This window comes from Varanus komodoensis, unplaced genomic scaffold, assembly GCF_004798865.1.
Source record: "Varanus komodoensis strain SLA01 unplaced genomic scaffold, ASM479886v1 scaffold4, whole genome shotgun sequence".
NCBI classification, from domain to species: domain Eukaryota; kingdom Metazoa; phylum Chordata; class Lepidosauria; order Squamata; family Varanidae; genus Varanus; species Varanus komodoensis.
The window spans coordinates 44568683-44574921 of record NW_025335941.1 but is presented as its reverse complement, the minus strand read 5'-3'; the positions used below and the strand labels follow the sequence as shown (position 1 = coordinate 44574921).

General features: G+C 44.1%; 2 non-coding genes across 2 annotated transcripts; both read right to left on the bottom strand.

Annotated features, from left to right (window-relative positions):
* Positions 1-3849: 3849 nt before the first annotated feature.
* On the bottom strand, positions 3850-3922 carry TRNAV-AAC. The gene has a single exon. It is a non-coding gene; the product is annotated as a tRNA-Val (tRNA).
* A 375-nt stretch (positions 3923-4297) lies between these two features.
* On the bottom strand, positions 4298-4371 carry TRNAN-GUU. The gene has a single exon. It is a non-coding gene; the product is annotated as a tRNA-Asn (tRNA).
* Positions 4372-6239: the final 1868 nt, after the last annotated feature.

The following is a 6239-nucleotide window of genomic DNA, read 5'->3' as shown; positions in this document are numbered from 1 at the left end:
CCTTCCTCCTAGCAATTACGATTCAAGTTGCTGGGAGTGGGAGGAAGGGAGCATCCATGTGTGTATGTATATGTGGGTGGGTACAAATATGCTGAGGCATTCTGTGTAGTTGGACCTGGGCCTCCAGGATTACCTGCACATATGTTGGTGGTTGTACAGCTGCTATTAGAACTAGTGCATACAACTTCTAGTCTAATGAAGCCATGAACTGTATAGTACATTGTGCAAGTAGAACTTTGGATTTGTCACTTACACTGGGATAAAAACTAGGTTTCCACAAGTAGTAATAGGTCTGTACCAGTGGAACGATACTATTAGATACAACCTATTTTTTACACATGAGAAACTGGTTCCTGTTCCCAGTATATCAACAGATATCTTTAGTGCCTATGCTTTCCACTTACAGAATCATTTTTCACTGACATGTCCCATGGAGAAGACAATTAAGATTCAGCTATGAGATACTGCTGTTCCTGCTACCATGGTACTGCTAAAGTGGGGGTCCTAGTAATCTTACTAAATTTCAGTGGATGCAGGTTAAAGACTTTTGGCCCACAGTTGGGGAAAATGTCTTCAAAAGCTATGAAGGTCTACAGCTTAATTCTGCATGTCTCCTTGTGATCTGTGTTTTAAATAATCCATTCATCCTCCAACCCAGTGGTGTAAATTTTGAAATACTGCACTCATCAAAACAGACCCCTAGCCACAACCCTAAGCTGAGTCCAACAATGCAGGTGGCTGAATTAATCCATATCAGTAAACTAATTGTTGGTGTCTTCATCTCCAGCAAGGAAAGGTCTTTTGTAAAAATTGTTTTAATTGTCTATTGAAGACCAGCTACATGGCCCTCTTGACTCTCTCCCCACCCCTCTTTCTGTATTGTTGCTGGGCAAGATCATTTCATTCCCAACCACTGTGGGACTTGCAGCCCCCTGATCCCTGACTAAATTTTGGATAATCAATGTCTTACGACTTGACATTAAATAGTGCCTTAAGACTTGAGGGCAGATTGGTTGGTCGAAATACTGTACTGTGGTTAAGGGAGCAACTGGAGTGTGAACAGGCCCTAAATAATGGATACTCCTCATCCGGTGCCCTATTCTGCTCCATAGAACATCACTGGTATGGTGGCTTCTCAGACATCTTTCCTGAAAGATCCTAGGTACATCATACAAAAACTAATCATGCAGGTAAGGGATTTCCCCAAGAAAGTATAGATGACATTAGCATCTATCTATCTATCTATCTATCTATCTATCTATCTATCTATCTAAAAACATAGAGGCTGCAACCATTATGGCTAATGTTGCAAGGCTCACATACCAGCAGTTCTTGGGGCCAACCTGTACTGACTGATCCATCCTGTGATCAAGATAGAGTGCTCATTTGATTTTATGCTTTTGCTACCAGTTAGATGTAGTATTTAAACTTGTTTCACTGATGTTGTTTTTATTTATACTTTGCATTATTTGATTATGATTACATGCTACCTTGGGTATATTGACTTGGATCCAGGGCCTTCTGTTCATGGATGAAAAGACTCCTATCTACAAAAGGCTTTGAATCTAGGGGACCATTTTTGCCAGTGGGGTGGTATTTACTGATTGCTCCCTCCCCTTAGAGCCCAAATATATTCTGGAAATCGGTTTTGGAGGGTTTGGGCACCCTCTGGAGCAATGGAAGGTAATGCTAAGAGAAGCAAGGATGAGCACAGAGCACTTCCCTGCCCCCCTTTTTTTTTGCTGACAGGCGCTTTCTGAGCAAACTCCACTCAAAGAATGCTCCTGCTGGCAGAAAAGAAGTTGGATCTAGCCCTGTATAAGTATGATATTAAGTACTGAACATAAATAGATCTGTACTAATAAAAGGATGTGTGCCTGTCTGTCTTCCCATCAGCACTGTAGCACCAAGGCCATGCTTGAGATCCAAAGGGAGCCCTAGGAGTGTCCACCTCATTTTTGTAATTAACATAAATGTATTCATATGGCTGAATACGTTTGCTTCATTTATATTCTGACTTTCCTTCAAGGAGGCATATGCCTTTTTCCTCCTCTCCATTTTATTCTCAAAGTGCCATGGTGGGGGCAGTGCCTGGTGACCCCCCTGGGGGAGTGCTTAGCTCAGAGCAGATGTGGCAACGCGTGAAACTCTTGACACCTGGTAAGCTTTACTCGAAGGGTTCACTGTTCCAAACAAAGGAGTATCCCATGTGAAAGGTTGGGAGCACAGTTTCCAAATAATCCATTGCCACCCCAACAACAATGAGAGGCCATACCATTGCACTACTGAGTTCAGCTTCCTTTAAGCTAGAAGTCCCCAGCCAATGGGAGTCATTTTTAAAGAAGTAAATATACAGCTACTTTTTGTGAGATAAAAACAAAATCTAGAACTGTCATATTAGCAAACTTTCTTTGTTCAGCATCATTGAAGAGGAAGGCCCCCAACCCTCATCAGAACAGCTGTACAAAGGGCAGCAAGGACATAGCAAGTCAATTCCACAAAAAGGGCTGGTCTCTTGTGCATACCATCCTGGCCTTTCTTAACAGTGATCACTAGATCACAATCTACAAGCATGATTATATGGCTGAAGAGTGTCCTTCAAATGGCCTGTCTACCATCAACAATTGTGAAGTCTAGAAGCTTTCTAGAAGTCCAGAAATTAAGACTTCTTTCTTGCTTTTACTGTGTCTTTCTAGCTTTTTACTGTGTCCCTTTAAAAGGTATGGTGCTGGAGGAGAGCAAGAGTTAATCTAGCCCAGTATTCTTTTCATGCAGTGCCCGGTCAGCTGCCCATAGGAGACCCACTGCCAGGAGATGAGCGCAATAGCATCCTCCTGCTCATGCTCCCCAGCAACTCGTGCACATAGGTGCAGTGCCTCGGATACTGGAGGCAGCATACAGTCGTCAGACCCAGTAGCTGTTGCTAGCCCTCTCTTCTACGAATCTGTCCTTTTAAAGTCGTCCAAATTTAGGGCCGTAAAGTGCATTCCCTGTGCGATGTGAAGAAGTCCTTCTTTCCATCTGTCCTGAAGCTCCCACCAATCAGCTGCTTGGGATGCCTGGGAACCAAGTATTATGGAGGGATGTCTCCCTGTCCACTTTCTCTAGACCATAATTTTGTATACCTTTAATCAGTCTCCCACTCCTAAATTGAAATCACAACTCTCTGCCAAAATAAAAATTTTAAATAAATAAGGGGGTTAGGAAATTGGATATCATGTTATCAAGCTTAGCTAAACCAACTCCCATGGGAAAGCATAACTGGGAAACGAATGATCACAGAACAGGACAGGGGTACCTCTGTCACTTTTCAGCAAAATACAAAGTACAATGCTATAAAACATGAACTTTTTATGTCAGTATAGCAGCACCTTATTCGAAGGTTGCTTTTCCAAGTCTCCAGTATGTGACTTTCAGTTTATGATCACTAACACTCTGAAAAGGAGCTGTTTATTTCCTTACATTTTAAGGTTTGCTTTCTCAGAAGGGAGAAGTCCCTGGCTTGAGTACAGATTTACAGTGCAATTATACCTGAAAGAATTGTAAGCTTGTGGAGTGTCTTTGGAGCTGTTGGTACTTGCAGCAATTAAAACTTCAGAAGGAAATACAATGCTCATAACCCTTCTAACAGGCAATTTAATCCAAACCCTTTTCCCTCTCGCTTTTTTGAATGTCACAGTACAGATCAGAGTGCTTCAGTAAATGCATGGGATATGAAAGTAATATGGAGATAAACTGAGGGCACGCTCATAAACAGCAGTGCTGAGAAGCTATTTGCTATAAAAGTACATAACCCTAGGTGGTTTGTGATGTGAACATTTCCCTAGACTTTTAGAGCGTTAAGAAAACTGTTTCCGCCCGGTTTCGAACCGGGGACCTTTCGCGTGTTAGGCGAACGTGATAACCACTACACTACGGAAACATTGGTAGAAGACAGGTTTCCCCAAATGATCTTTATAGCAGATTAGAGGGAAGCGTTGATCTTTTAAAACAGTGGATCAGAATTTTTTTAAAGATTTCAATCTTGAAGCTACAGCTTAAGGATAAAATCAATGTCTTCCACATCAGTCCATTTGTGCACAATACTGACCTTGCGAACCTATTCGTTCATCCATTTGATAACTCTCATTTGCCATACACAGGTTTCTATTGTACACACTCCTAGCTTATCTACAGCCAAGAAGAGGGGGAAATTCCAGAGACGAGAGTATTTACTTTTCATTAGGATAGATGTGCTTATTTTTAACAACAGAGTGAGAGTTAACGTCAAATCAGGACAGACCAAAAAGACAATTTCCGTCCCTGGGTGGGCTCGAACCACCAACCTTTCGGTTAACAGCCGAACGCGCTAACCAATTGCGCCACAGAGACTCGACTACTAACGGCTTTCTGCCAGGAGAGTAATAATGGTTTCAAAGCTATATTACTTTGGTTCATTCTAATTTCTTAGACTGCACCATGAAAACGAATGTCATATTCGATGGACTGGAAAGGGCTGAGAGCAAAAAAATATTTATAACGATAACTAAATGATAACTAAACTAACGGTTGAACTAAATTAGGTCAGAAAACTGGGAGACAGAGAGCTACAGGAGAGAACTTGGTACAAACTGCTACAACCCTGTGATTTAGGACTTTTTTCTGTCTAAACATACAAAGGATTACACCCTCTTATTCTTCCTCCAAGACTACTAACCCCAAAGGAAAAGAAAAAGGACATATTAAAGTCTGGATTTCAAGTTCTTCTTTCAGCTGTTGGAGCAGCTAAATAATTCTAGTCTCTGGATTCAATGGTTTTAAAGGAGCAATGAGGCGCTGAGAGTCATTCACTTAAGCAGCAATCCTCTGCATGTTCAGAAAAAAAACACTACAACTCACAACATCCCCATGCTGATTGGGAATGCTGGCAGTTGTAGTAGCCTTTTCTGTCTAACCATGCATAGGTCAGTCCTATGATTTTCATTTATTTCATCTCTGAATCACTCAATAGCCACAATTCTTTGGACAGTTGACAAATTAGATGGGAATGTTAGTTCGTTTGATTCATAATATACAGAGATAATATTATCTCCCATTTCAGTCCGGCTTCAGACCCGGGTACGGTACTGAATCTGCCTTGGTCGCCCTGTACGATGACCTGTGCAGGGAAAGAGACAGGGGGAGTGCGTCCCTGTTGGTTCTCCTGGACCTCTCAGCGGCTTTCGATACCATCGAACATGGTATCCTTCTGGATAGGCTTGCGGGATTGGGGGTCGGACGCACCGCATGGCGGTGGTTCCGCTCCTATCTCAACAGCCGATTTCAGAAGGTGGTGCTGGGGGACTATGGCTCTGCGCCATGGCAGTTATGCCATGGAGTTCCACAGGGGTCCATTTTGTCCCCTTTGCTATTTAACATCTACATGAAACCGCTGGGAGAGGTCACCAGGAGGTGTGGGCTGCGGAATCATCAGTACGCTGATGATACCCAGCTCTACCTCTCATTTTCCACCAATCCAGGTGAGGCAGTGGCTGTACTGAACCGGTGCCTGGCCGAGGTAATGGGTTGGATGAGGGCCAATAAACTGAAGCTCAATCCAGACAAGACGGAGGTACTGTTGGTGGGTGGCTCAGGCCTCGGGATGGGGGACTTGGGCCTTGTCCTAAATGGGGTTGCACTCCCTCTGAGGGACAGGGTTTGCAGCTTGGGAGTGCTCCTCGACCCTGAGCTGTCTCTAGAAGCTCAGGTGATGCCAGTGGCAAGGAGCGCCTTCCTTCAACTTCAGCTGATCCATCAGCTGCGTCCCTTTCTGGAGAACGACTGCCTGGCGACAGTGACACACGCGCTGGTAACTTCCCAATTAGATTTCTGTTACGCGCTCTATGTGGGGCTACCCTTGAAGACGGTCCGGATACTTCAATTGGTGCAGAATAGAGCTTCCAGGTTGCTGACGGGGACTGGGCGTTGTTCTCATATAACCCCAGTTCTCCGTCAGCTCCACTGGCTCCCAATTGAAGTCCGAGCTCAATTCAAGGTGTTGGTTATGACCTATAACCAACCTAAACAGCTTGAGACCTGGGTATCTAAAGGAACGCTTGCGCCCATATATGCCCTCCTGCCCCTTGAGATCAGCAACGGATGCCCTTCTCCGGGAACCCTCTGTGAATGATATTAGGAGGGTGAGTACCCAGAGAAGGGCTTTCTCTGCGGTGGTGCCCCATCTATGGAATGCGCTCCCCAGAGAGGTCCGCCTGGCGCCG